This window comes from Glycine soja, chromosome 3 (genome assembly GCF_004193775.1).
Source record: "Glycine soja cultivar W05 chromosome 3, ASM419377v2, whole genome shotgun sequence".
Lineage (NCBI taxonomy): Eukaryota > Viridiplantae > Streptophyta > Magnoliopsida > Fabales > Fabaceae > Glycine > Glycine soja.
In genome coordinates this window covers 1123166-1136545 of record NC_041004.1, presented here as the reverse complement: position 1 = coordinate 1136545, position 13380 = coordinate 1123166, and positions in this window count along the sequence as shown.

Genomic DNA, 13380 nt, shown 5'->3' with positions numbered 1-13380 from the left:
CAAAAATTTAATCATTTATATTATCATTTGAGTCTCATCTAAACAACTAAAATAAATGCATCCTAATAGAGCACAAAAGTTTCAGAATTCAAAATGAAATTGGTATCAATGGTTGTATATGACTAAGCTATGCATATAGATAATGATCAATCATGTGCTTATTTTTATGATTAGGCATTAATTCTTACGTGTGTGGCCTCATGAGCACATTTCATACAACTCGAGAAAAATTGTGAATATTTTTGGTATCTTCTTCGTCTTGTTTGTTCTTGTCGTATTAAATACTTATATATTAAGATGTTTATCAAGCAATTTCTGTCTCATATTTTAATCTCTATCTCTATCTCTATCTTATATACAAACAAGGCCCTGACTGCCTGTTGTCTGTCCTGTTGACACCTGTCCAATAAAAAAATGATAAACCCTCCAATACTTATTTGCTCACTTCAATCCACGCGTCCTGCCCGTTTTTGCTTTTTTCCTTTTCCCCTTCCCATTATTGAAGCCCCTCCCTCCACGTGTCCTGTCCGGGTTTTTTCCATTTCTTCTTTTCCCATTCTCACTCCGTTCACTCTTTCTCTCCTTTGGGCTTGCTTTCTCAACTTTCTGTTTGTCTTGCATTTGCTTTTATTTTTGTGGTTGCACGTTCATTCTTTGTTTTCCTTTTTCGGTTTGGGTTTTTGTTGATGGGTTTTTGTTTTGCTTCCTGCTCGCTCAGCTTTTTGTTTTGTATTTTGCTTCCTTTTCATTCTCGGCCCTTTGCATGTAATCATTTTATTTTTTATTTGGTTTTTATGTATATTGCTTTGGACTGAAAAACTGAAAAAATGTGTGACCTTTGTCTGATTCTGATTTAGTTTGCTACTGTTTATCTAGCCTCCTATGTGGTTTTGCCTTTCTGTTCGTTTTGATGGCTAAAAAATTTTGGCTTTCCCTTTATTCTTCTGCATTTTTCTTTTCCGGTTACAGATGGCCTTTTTTTGTTGGGTTTTGCTAACGTCTGTTGCTATTTTGTTCTTCTATATCCAGGTCTGGAACTACGATTTTGTTCTTCTTTTTCCAGGTTTGTATTTGGTTCCTTTTGGCCTTTATGTTGGTTTTCATGTGTTAAAAGCTTTCACCTTTGTATTTGTTTTTTATGTATATTGCTTTGGACTGGGAAACTGACAAAAGGCGTGGCCTTTGTCTGATTCTGATTTAGTTTGCTACTGTCTGGCCTCCTCTGTCGTTTTGCGTTTTTGTTCGTTTTGATGTCTAAAAAATTTTGGCTTTCCCTATATTCTTTTACATATTTCTTTTCCGGTTACAGATGACCTTTTTTTTCTTGGGTTTTGCTGACGTCTGTTGCTATTTTGTTCTTCTATATCCAGGTCTGGAACTGCAATTTTGTTGTTCTTATTCCAGGTTTGTATTTGGTTTTTATGTATATTGCTTTGGACTGAAAAACTGAAAAAAGGCGTGACCTTTGTCTGATTTTGATTTTGATTTTGTTTGGTTTTATATTGCTTTGGACTGAAAACAAACGAGACGTTTGTCTGATTCTCATTTTGTTGCCTACTATTTTTTTTGCCTCCTCTGTGGTTTTGCGTTTCTATTCATTTTGATTGATGTCTAAAAAGCTTTTACCTTTGTATTTGGTTCCTTTTTTATTCCCTCTATTTTTTGGCATCCTTCTTTTCCGGTTACTCTTTACCTTTTTTCTTGGGTTTTCCTAACGTCTGTTGCTATTTTGTTCTCCTATCCAGGTTTCTATTTTTCTACATCTTTCTTTTCCGGTTACTCTTTACCTATTTTTCTTCGATTTTGCTAACGTCTGTTGTTATTTTGTTCTCCTATCCAGGTTTTGAACTACGCTTTTGCTCTTCTTTTTCGATTGCTTTCATTAACCAAGTTTGTATTTGGTTTGTTTTGATTCTCTGCCCATTTGTTGATTTTTATAAACGTCTCTGATCACTAAATGTTGCAAATACACTGTTTTTGCATCTGTCTATGTCTTCCATTGTCAGTAGTATTTTCTCTCCTACTATTTATGTGTCCTTTGGTGTTTCATTCTGAACAAAAAGGTTTTGGATGTTGGTATCCTTCCCGTTATTTGCTCTTGTTTGCCACATTTTTCAAGAACAAAAAGGTTTTGGATGTTGGTATCCTTCCCGCTATTTGCTCCTATTTGAATGTGCTTCCTATTTTCTCTATATTTGTCTATTTTTTTGTGATTTCATGTGGTCTTCATTATCTGTGTTGTAGCCATGTCTCGGAAAGAAAATCTCATATCTGAGTTACACACTAGAAAAGGAACATGGAAAATAGTTGTTCGTATCACTGATCTTTGGCAAGTTCGGAAGCAAAATAGTAAACAAGCAATTGAGATGGTGTTGATGGACCAAACGGTTATTGTTGAGTTCTTTCTGTTTGTTGTTATTAGTCATTTGTATTGTATGTGATGTCACTTCATTTTGTGGTTTAAGTGTTTCAGGGTTCAAAAATTGGGGCTACTCTCTTGCAAGAACTGTTCACTGAGTTGCGGGACAAGTTACATTGTAGTTCTTCGTATTTGATTCAGAACCTGAGGATTGTTGACAACCAATCTGAATACAGAGTCAGCCCAGTTCCACTTTTGGTTTATTTCCTAAAAACTACATCTGTCAAGGAAATCCAGCGTACAAAAATTCCTTCTAATATTTACCTGATTACTCCTTTTGCTGATATAATCTCTGGGGTGGCACCCCGCCATAGTTTAGTGGGTCAGTTTGTTTTGTTTTTCGTATAACCAACAATTTGATATACATCTTTGTCTCAGACTAACGTTTGTGTTGGGTGGCCATGTTTGGCAAGACATCGTTGGTGTGGTTGCTGATCTCATTGATGTTAAGATAGATAATCCCCCTCACAGGATGACAGTCAGGCTCAGGGATAACAGGTATTCAAATGTCATAATTTAACATATATATATCCTCCCAGACTAACCAAATCAGACCATTCCAGCTTCTCCTTATTATTTTATATGATCAATGGGTTAGCAACAACTAATATGCTGATTGTCATTGTCTGGTCATAGTAATTGCGAGATTCTAATGACTGTTTGAGAGGACTATGCTATTCAGCTCCATGATGCTATTGACAAAAACCTTCTGCTTCAGGAACCATTTGTTGTTATGTTGACCCTGGGTAAAATCAAGGATGCTATAGGTCAGTGTGGTGTTGGTTGGTCTTTGTTTTACAGATTTATTCACTTTGGTTAATAAATATCTATGTTGTTGATGATGTTGACGGATATCATTCCAGACAAGTATCCTCTAAACGTGCAAAATGTCAAATTTGGATCTAGATTGTATGTGAACACTGACATTGCAAAGATACAACAATTTCGTCAAAGGTTTGTCATTAATTTTACATTTTTAAAATGTTGTCATGCTGCAGCCCTCATTTTTTTTACTTTCTTTGCATTTTTATATGTTGTGATGCTGCAACTCTAATTTTTTTACTTGCGGTTTATTCAGTTTGTGTGTCCCATTTTACTGTGGTGGAATAACCCATGATAAAGGTGGTTCTCAGTCCCAATCTAGCCAGAGTAATCTGGTGGAGAAGTTTTTGCACAATGCTCGGGTGGTCAGTATAGGTGAAATTAACAACCTCAGACAGGTTATTAATTGAACAGTGCTTTCCTTAATGTGGGCTTTACCTCTTCTTTGTTTTGTCATCTATTATTTACCGTGTTTTAGGATTGTTACTGCTTGACTGTTGGGACAGTTGAAGAAATCATCATTGATGCTCCATGGAGTTATGACAGTTGTCCTAACTGTACCACCACATTTGATTCATCAAAAGGTGGCTCAGCTTGTTGTTCTTGCCAAAACAGTGTGACCGATACAGTTCCACGGTTAGCCCTGATTATTTTTTGCACTAATTATTTACTTACACGTTTAACTGTATTACCAAATTTTGCTAACACTGCTATGGATGCCAAGGTATAAGTTAAATGTTAGGATGGAGCATAATGGGGACAAAGGAAACTTCCTTTTCTGGGATGCAACATGTATCAAGCTGTTTGGTAAGACTGCTGCAGAATGTCGAGATGAATTGATAGCGGTATGTTCTACACGATACAAACATAGATTAAATAATAATTCTCTGGATGTTGGATGTCAGTGAAGAACCCCATCATATTCAAACATTGACAGCCACCCTTGGGTTGAAGGTAATAACTAATTAAGTTTATTAGAATATAAGGTCAACAACAAAAAATAGTGTTTCTCCTGTGTTAATATTTTTCATATAGGAAGAATCAAGTAAGGGAAAGGCAATAGTTGTTGAACCTGAAAGTTCACCGCCAATTTTCCATCCTACGGTGGGTATTTTGTTTCGATATTTTTCTGGGTGTAGGATTGACAGATGTTTTAAACTATTATTACATGATGACAAATTTTTCCTTATCATATTGTTGTTAATATATATATTGCTAAATGGGTCCACAGCCATCGTTGTCACAGTCCGCTGATTACGATCCGGGAAACTCAACCTGTTTAACTCCAACCAAAAGGATTAGTTGTCAGCAAACCAGTTCTGATGAGTATACACAGTATCAGTAATCAACTAACAAACATATCAAAGCTGAGTAATTAGTGGTTACACAATCCTGTGGTATCAGCCTCTATGTTTTGGTTTACATCAATTTGATCATTTTGAATGTGCTAACTCATTACATATGACAATATATTTTGTGAAGTCCACCATCATTTAGTAGCAATGATGTATAAACAATCGAATGTCAAATATATATATATGTGAATATGTATTTATCCTTTGACTTTTGTTTGTTTTTCATCTGTCCCATACTCTTTACTATCGCCATTGCCGTTATAATTATTAAATCAATTAAATCGGAGCATAACAATTTACTGTTCAATTAACCATACAATAACATATAAACCGATTCGGTTTGCTTTGTTTGGATGTTACTAAGTCGACATTGACTGTGTCATGAACAAAATACTTCCTTCGATGCTTTATCCTCCTGTCATATGTAGAATACTCATTGAATGACCCAACGATAGATGATCTTGATGATTATGATGAGCAGACTATTCTAACCGCCTCATCTGCATATCAAAATACAAGTTTTATCTTCCAACTAAAAAATGCATTCAAATGTGTTTGATATATATAATTACTGATAAGTTATTTATAGGTGGTGCTTACATTGATATTGGAGATCTTGTTTGGGAATGCCCACATTGTAAAGCTATGATGTGGTATGATGTGAGGATAAATAAAGACAAACAAACCAAGAAACCAAGGTTTTCATTATGTTGTTCTGATGGAAAAATACAATTGCCTCTATAGCAACAACCACCTCATCCATTGAATTACTTACTTTTCAATAACCACGATCCTACAGCTAAGAATTTCCAGCAGCACATACGAACGTATAATCTAATGTTTACGTTCACATCTCCTGATATCAAAATTGACACATCCTATAACACTGGAAAGGGACCTCCAACTTTTTGTATACATGGCCAAACACATCATCTTATTGGAAGCCTCCTCCCTATGCCTAATAATCCACCAAAGTTTGCACAACTATATATTTATGATACAGACAATGAGATCAACAATAGACTTTCACAGAACTCGTCAATATTTATACTTATGTTACGCCTATAAAAAATTACATTTTCAAATGCTTGCCTATTCTGCTCTGACTAATTTTTAACTTACAGCATGCATGATATGCTTGATGAACAGATTATCATTGCAATAAAAAACATGCTCGATCATCACAATCATTATGCCCAAAAGTTTAGGATGACAAGGGACAAATTGCAATCTGCTGCACTTCTAGACCTAAAGATAAAACTGATTAGTCAAAGACAAACAGACGGAAGGTTATATAACTTACCAACTACCACTAAAGTTGGTGCTTTGATTGTGGGTGATGAACACTCAGCTGATAAAAGAGATATCATAATAGAAAAACAATCCGGACTTCTGAAGAGAATACATGAACTTCATCCTGCATATTTGCCTTTGCAATATCCACTTTTATACCCAAAAGGAGAAGATGGTTACAGAGTAGATATACCTCATAAAGATCATGCCAATATACATACTGCAAAGAGGAAAAAAGTTACATTACGCGAATATTTTTGCTACAGGCTACAATCAAGAACCAACGAAGCTCAGACTATACTTCATTCCAGAAGATTATTTCAACAATGGATTGTTGATGGATATTGTATGATTAAGTCTCAAAAATTGAACTATGTGAGACAACATCAACAACAACTCAGGGTTGACAAATACATCAATTTAAGTGTCTCTAATGATTATCCTGAAATACTTGGTAGGGATAAAGGAAAAAGAATCATACTGCCAAGTAGTTTTGTTGGTAGTCAAAGATATATGGAGCAACTCTATTTTGATGGGATGACAATTTGTGGACATCTTGGATTTCCAGACTTATTCTTAACAATAACATGTAATCCAACATGGCCAGAAATACAACGCAAGGTCACACAATCCAATCTCACCCCTCATAATTGCCCTGATATTATCACACGAGTTTTCAAAAATAAAACTCAATCAATTGATGAATGACTTAAAACATGGCAATATCTTTGGTAACATTATTGGATGTAAGTGATAAAAAGATCTATGAGTTTTGTAAATTGATGTTTATAGTATCACTGATCCAACTTTATTGCAATTATTTATACAATTGAGTGGCAAAAAAGAGGATTGTCACATGCCCACATTTTAATCTTTCTGCACCCTTCAAACAAGTTACCAAATCCAGAGGATATTGATCACATCATTTCAGCAGAAGTACCTAACAAACACACCCATGCAGAATTATTTGAAATAGTCTCCAGCCATAAGATGCATGGACCATGTGGGTTTGCAAATAAAAGATCACTGTGTATGGTCAATGGGAAGTGTATTAGATGTTTTCCAAAAAATTCCATGGAGCAACAATTGTTGACCAAGATGGATTCCCAGTTTATAGGAGAAGAAATGATGGACGCGCAGTGATGAAAAATGGTATTGAACTAGATAACAAATTTGTTGTACCATACAATCCACAATTGTTATTGAAATATAAAACACACCTAAATGTGGAATGGTGCAATCAAAGTACATCCATCAAATATCTCTTCAAATACATCAACAAAGGATCTGACCGTATCATAGCCACTCTTCTAAATCATCGCACCTCAAATGGTTCCCACTCTCAGGTTCAAGATGAAATTAAACAATATCTTGATTGTAGGTATGCTTCTATTCTCACCTCATTAAAATAACAACATCATTTCACGTAAGTTTATTTATTATAATATTATATATTTAACTCAAACTTACCAACATCCGACTGTATCTTCAAGAATATATCTATCATGCTTCAATCATTAGGTATGTATCTCCCCCAGAAGCATGTTGGAATATCTTCGCATTCCCGATGCACGGACGTTCCCCAGCAGTGGAGCGGCTATATTTCCACCTTGAAAATCAACTGCATGTTTACTGGACAGATGATCAACAAATTGGTGAAGTCCTATCAAAAAACACAATCAAAGAATTCATGTTCACAGCCTGGATACATTCTAACAAAATATGTTCTTATGGATGAGATCTTACTTATCATCAATATATCTCGAGATTTGTTTATGTTGCCCGCAAAAGATGTTGGCAACCAAGAAAACAAGGGAATACAATAGGCAGACTCATATGGGTCCCACCTTTAGTTGGTGAATTGTTTTACCTTAGAATGATGCTATCCACTGCCAAAGATGCATAGTCTTACAATGACATTAGAACAGTCAATGGTGTGGTATATGGTACATTTAGGGAAGCATGTTTTGCAAAAGGCTTTCTAGGTAGTGATCAAGAATTTATCAGTGCTCTACAAGAAGCTAATAATTGGGTCACTACACACTACCTAAGAAAATTATTTGTCAAGCTTTTATTTATGAACACCATGGATAGACCAGAATATGTTTGGCAACAAACATGGCAATGGATGGCAGATGATATCAAATTCAATCATAGAAAACAAGGTAATACTATATATTCTAAATAATTATTGTTTACTCATAATCATTATGTTTATTATTTTACTAATCACAGGTATCCAACTAACTGAAAAGGAAACAATTCATTTATGCTTGACTGATATTGAGAATATGCTACAAGCCAACAGAAAAAGCTTGTGAGATTTTCCATCCATGTCATACCCAATAGGATATACGCCCAACCAACACCATAATAAATTGATCCACAATGAAATGACATATGTTGTGTGCTGTGTGGTCTGATTTTAAATTTATAGGTTAAATTTTGGTTGTTTTGTAAAAACAGAGATATTATTTAATTTTTTTTTTTGAAAACAACATCGGTTTTTTGGAAAAACCGATGTTAACGAATGTGTTAATTTGACAGTTAACATCGGTTTTTTTATAAAAAAAACCGATGTTAATGTAATTCAACATCGGTTTTTTGTAAAAAACCGATGTTAATATCGAAAACGTTAACATTGGTTTTTACAGAAAACCGATGTTAAATTACGTTAACATCGGTTTTTTCAAAAAACTGATGTTAACTGTTAACATTAACACATTCGTTAACATCGGTTTTTTATAGAAAACCGATGTTAACCAACGTTAACATCGGTTTTTTCAAAAAACCGATGTTAACTTTCAACATTAATATACATTTTTTGGGTGTAATTCATATTAGCAACATCGGTTATTTATATAACCGATGTTGATAATTTTACGTTAACATCGGTTTTTAAAAAACCGATGTTAACGATAATACTATCAACGTCGGTACATTCAACATCGGTTCAAAAACTGATGTTGAAAGTTATAAATAACCGATGTAGAAAGCATATTTTCTAATAGTGATATGACAAACAAATGCTCGCAGCAGAATTCAACAGAATATACCATTTGCTAACAGGTATTCACAAATTATTACAAATTTTATTAAGTCACTCATCAATCACAATAGTGCATATTACTATTTCTTAATATGTCAATGTATAATTAGAGATGAGCAAAAAACTATTGTCGATACCATTATCCGTGTAGTTAACACTCAATCAGCTGCAGTTTACTTCCTCTATGGATATGGTGGAACTGGTAAAACATTTGTTTGGGCAACCTTATCATTTGCTATACGCTCCAATGGTGGAATTGTTTGTACAATTGCTTCAAGTGGAATTGCTTCATTACTATTACCTGGTGGTCGGACAGCATATTCCAAATTTGATATACCGGTGCTTGCAACACATATGAGTTTCTTATAAAGGATTATACCGATCCTATCCATGCTATTGTTGAAGTCACATATCCCAACTTGATACATAACTATAGCAACACAGGTTACTTGCAAAAAAGAGTTGTTCTTGCCTCTAAAAAAGAAATTGTTGACAAAATAAATGATTATGTCTTATCACTTATACCCAATAACGAAAGGGAGTATTGCAACGCGAATAGTATCGATAAATCAGACGAACTACTCAATCCTGCTTTCGGATTATTGCCACCTGAATTTTTGAATTCATTGCAAACATCATGCATACCTAATCATAAATTAAAACTTAAGGTCGGAACTCCAATCATGCTAATACGAAATCTCGACCAGGCTGATGGACTGTGCAATGGAACTAGGCTCATTATCACCAAACTTGGCTCTAATGTGGTTGTGTCGGAAGTCATTACTAGGCCTAATACAGGAAATAGAACATACATACCCAAAATAAATATGTCTCCTTCTGAATCTCCATGGCCATTCAAACTTATTAGGAGGCAATTTCCATTTATAGTTTCTTACGCTATGACTATAAACAAGTCTTAGGGACAATCATTGCAACACGTAGGACTGTATTTGCCACACCCAGTTTTTAGCCATGACCAACTATATGTTGCACTTTCAAGAGTTAAAAGCAAATATGGACTTCATATTCTCATACAAGACAATGATGGTAATCCAAAAAATATTACCACTAATGTTGTTTACAACGAAGTATTTGCCAATTTATAAACAGGTATCCTTTCATCTTACAATTCAATTACGTTGCATCTTTCTGTTTGTTTGTTTTATTTACTTTTACACATAACACATGTATCATGTATGTTGTTGCATTCCAAAATTGCTATGATGATTTCCGAGAATTCAATGCAACTTCAACCAAATTAAGATCCCCTTATTCATGAATGTGTTAATTCAACCTTACATAAAGACAAATTTATTCAACCTTACATAAAGACAAATTTATTTAATAATTCTAGATCTTATTTTTTAATTTATTTTACATGGTAAATATAAAATACTTTATTTCATGGAAATTTATTTATATAAGTAGAAATGATACAATAATTTAGAAATTACACATACAAATGTATATTTTGGTAAATTAATTTGAAATGCTTTTTAAATTTAATGTGATTTAATAAAAATGTTTTCCCACTCCCTCCACCTCTCCTGCACGTTTTCTATCCGTCCTTACTCTCCTATGGGTTTGCCTTCTGAACTTCCACTTTGTCTACAAAAAAAAAAAATGACTTTTCCACTCCCAATTCCCAAATCAAAGTTACACCACTCAAACTGCGTTCCTAATAAATGCACTGCACAATTGTTGCTGAATGTTTTCTTTTCCCACTCTCTCCACCTCTCCTGCACACTTTCTATCCATGCTTACTCTCCTATGGGTTTTCCTTCTGAACTTCCACTTTGTCTACAAAAAAAACCACTTTCCCCTCCCAAATCAAAGTTACACCACTCAGGCCCCCTTCCTAATAAATGCACTGCACAATTACTACAGTTGTATCTTCATATACTACATTAGATGTAATCATTATCATACATTCGTACTCAACAATATTAATATCGGGAGCCGTCACCACTGTTTACATCTATCAGTTGTGACTCTTCACAACTCTTTTTTGAACTGATCATCGGGGAGTCACCATTTAATTTAATTGGTGTTTATATCGAATTAACCGTACCGCCAGTTACAAGCCCAACAAATACTATATATATATATACTACATCACCTATTCAACTTTTTCGCATATTACGTAAACAAACAAACATGACCACTTCCGGTTCCCGCTCCACTATTTTAACTTTTTTCTTGCGCTTTCTCATTTTCATCTTTGTTATATCTATTTGCTCTGTTCGTTTGGTTACTTACTATTTTTACATCATTCGTGTAGTCTCCATCTGATTCAATGGACACCATCATATTTACTGCACCATTCCGTGTTCAAAAGGTCAGAATTCACATTCACAACCATCTTACACTTAACTTCATTTCCATTTATTATCAACTACTTCGGTTGACTTCTTTTCCGTGCAGAACCTTCTGCAAGTTCCATTCTCTTATCATAGGCAATGTATTCGCAAATACCCAAAGTATGTTTTATTCCACTTTGATGGCAACAAACATTTCATTCGAGTAAGGACACATGGTAGCAGATGTTTCTTTGCTGATGGTTTAAAGGAATTTAGAACGACACACAATCTAAATGAAAGTGTGATTCTGCGTTTCGTTTCTTTTGACAAAAATACTACTTTCTCAGTTGATGTCGTCGGACCTACACACCGCCAGTCCCGTGTAAAGCCCATTATATCAACTAGAAGATACATTTTTACAACTGATATCACACAAGACATGATACAAAACAACCTTTCTTTGGTGGGTTTTACTGCACTTTTTTTCATTTATAATAGTTTGTCATTGTTTTTTTTTTCCTTCCATTGCCTGATCATTCCTTCCTCATCAAATTGTTTGGCCATCCTTTGTGTTGTTCATACAGATACTTCCCGCAGCATCTTCCAGATTCGTCTGTGGTTCAAAGAAAACTATTACCCTACAGCGCGACCTTCCAAAGCGCACCCAGTGGCACATCACCATCCACAATGACGTCCCAGCAATTGCAAAACCATGGTTCAACTTTATTCATGAAAATAAAATGATACCCGGAGATGAGGTAGTCTTCTACTACCGTTTTGATGAACATGCATGGGAAGTGCTCATCAGAAAAGATATCGAATGGGACAACGAGGAGATCAACTTCGACAACTGAGTTATTTTATAGTTATTTTTAACAGCTTGAACAGTTTTCTTTATTTAATTCATCATTTTATCCTGTTTCTTATCAAATCCGACAATATATTAACTATATCTGCTCCAATGATATGCAAATTACTTTATTAAACAAACTCGCATTTGTTTTTATTTTTCCGTTGCGTCACCGTTCTGAACCTCATAATTTTGTTTTCCTTTTTTCGCCGTTATCCATTCATTAATGATGCACGAAATTATGATAATACTAATGTTTATCTTTACACATTCATTCTATTGATTGTTGTTTAACAATACAATTGATGAATGTAACTTTTAATAGACACTCAAACTTGGTTTATACATTCAGAAATTTTTTATTTATTTTCTAGGTTTGTTTCATATTATTTTCAGCAATTTTAAAAAGTTTCCAACACGATCAACCCTTTTACAAACAATTTACATAGTGTTTATGTCACTTACACTAAAATACCGCCCCGTGCATCGCATGGGCATTCGACTAGTGAATATAATAATTCTTAAGCTAAGTCATTCTCCCAAATTAACAAATGAATCTTTGTAGTATAGAAATCAAAAGTGACTTTCCAAACTCTAATTAATTGACAAATCCTTATAAGACTTCCATCAATGTTCTGCAGTGTGAGAACAGAGTCTTAATAAGATAAATCACTTCAGGTCTTCACGTGTGCTGCATGGAACTAGTATTTGAACATCTTCTGATTAAAGAGTTATTATATTATGCAACCGTGAACACGAATTGCAGCTACACAAGCAACACCAAGAAGTTGATTACATAGAATAAACCACATGCTTCTCTTAGCAGATTTTATATATTTTTTAGATAAATTATAATCACAGGTAAAATCTGACCCAAATCAAATATAAATAACACTATGGAATTTATGGAGTAAAATTTCAAAGCCACTACCTATACTTGGAGAAATTATATCATGGTCCTGCCCAATTTAAGCGAAAGCAAATAAATTGTTGCACGAAAGCAATGAAATTTACTTTCGACGGCATGTATAGGGACTCCCATTAATACAAATAAATTTACTAATTTTAATATATATGTAATTTTCGTTACAACAATTCAATATAGTATTGAGGCGTGGAAGCTTGAATTTGATGCTAGTACTATTGTGGTCCTTTTCTAGCAGAATCCATCAGTAACGAAAATCCTAGTTCTAAAATAAACAAAAGACAAAGATTGAGGAAAAAAAACATTACACATTTACAACTATAAATTACCATCTAAATGTCAGCCTTTTCAGCAAGCACAAAGCAAA